Source organism: Brassica oleracea, chromosome C9 (genome assembly GCF_000695525.1).
Source record: "Brassica oleracea var. oleracea cultivar TO1000 chromosome C9, BOL, whole genome shotgun sequence".
NCBI classification, from domain to species: Eukaryota; Viridiplantae; Streptophyta; class Magnoliopsida; order Brassicales; family Brassicaceae; genus Brassica; species Brassica oleracea.
The window spans coordinates 16,092,850-16,094,421 of NC_027756.1; positions in this window are offsets into that span (position 1 = coordinate 16,092,850).

Here is a 1,572-nt window from a genome sequence, read left to right on the forward strand (position 1 = left end):
GAACTCACATATCCGGCATCCGTCTGTGCGCTACCTCAATAGGATGCTCGTCCATGCATTCTATCCACGGAAGGAAGTAGGTAATGTCACCGAGGAAGATATGCGACTGCTCTGCCCGGCTATCTGACCCTACGTCGCCCCTGGAGTGTTGCCTCTTCCAAGCACCGACATCTATGCTACCTTTGGGATGGTCAGTTTCTTCGTGATTCGCCTCGAGCACTACGGAGACTGGGCATGGTACACCTCTGATTCGCGCCCGAAGGTTGGAATTGGCGGGTTGATCACACAACTGCTTCAATTTATGAATGTGCCCTTTGGAAAGGACGTAGTAGGACCTAGATTCATTGATGGCACTTACTTGAGGATTGCCACTTATTTCAGCGGGATGTATGGGAAGAACTACGTCTACTACTACTACTTGAAAGGCAAGCATGTTGAAGTGGTTCTTCCAAACAAGAACCTGACAAGCTTAGAGAGACCTGGAGCTATCAGCTTCAACATTTCCCAGGAAAACTTTCTTGGAGAGCACAGGTCTCACGGTCCCATTGCTGCACCAAGGAAAAGGAGTGCTCCGACGAGACATAACGAACCTGCTGCGGAATCATCTAAACCCGTCTATGGACCTCTGTGCTACTACTTTAAGCCATATGCTGGATTTCTTCCTCCTGGTGCGCTTCGTGATGCTCATGAGCATATTGGTCGACTTCAGAGATGGAACAAAGCACAAGACATGACGATAGAAAAGCTGAAAGACAAGTGCAAGGCGCTTTGCAAGACTGTGAAGAAGCAAGCGAAGACTTCAGCCAAGTTCATGAAGAAAGTAGCTGATGTCTTGACAAGGGGAGGAATAGCTGGATGTAGCTCAGCAGACTTCGCCTTTACGAACACATCAGCCCCCCAGCCTCCACCTCAGCCTGTGGATCTTGGTTTCCCCCTCACCGCTAGACAGCTCCAGCGCAAGTGGAGGAACCCACCCATTGAACCCTCCACCTCAGGAAACAAGTCCCCATCCTTAGCCTCTTCTGATAGTGAGGTCGAGATTGACGAGGTTCAGAGCCAGCCATGGTTTGGAGGCTATAGCTCAGCACCAGGTGGTTACTACACCGCATTCCCATCTGACGACGACGATGATGCTGGGACATCTACCCCTACCCACTATTCGTAGAAGGTACTTCATTACTTTCCCTTGTATATACCATTTCATTTTTTGCATACTAGCTTTCTTTTGGGTATTTCTCTCTACTTGACAACACAGAGACTGTGTAACTTAAGTTTGGAGGAGGTACCAAGTATTTGATCATGTTTGCTTTGATGATTTTGTATTGAAAAAAAAAAAAAAAAAAAAAAAAAAAAAAAAAAAAAAATCATATAGATTACATCACTTGCGTTTTTAGGAGAGTCTAGAGCATATAGGTTGCATTCACTTGCATTGGGAGCAATGATTTAAAATGCCTTGTAAAGAACACTACCTCGCGCTCAAATAGCTATTGCATCTCTCAAAAAGCCTTGTATGTTTCGAGCCTTGAAAACTCTTCCTGAATCTCATTAGTTGCTGAAACTCAATCTTTGAAG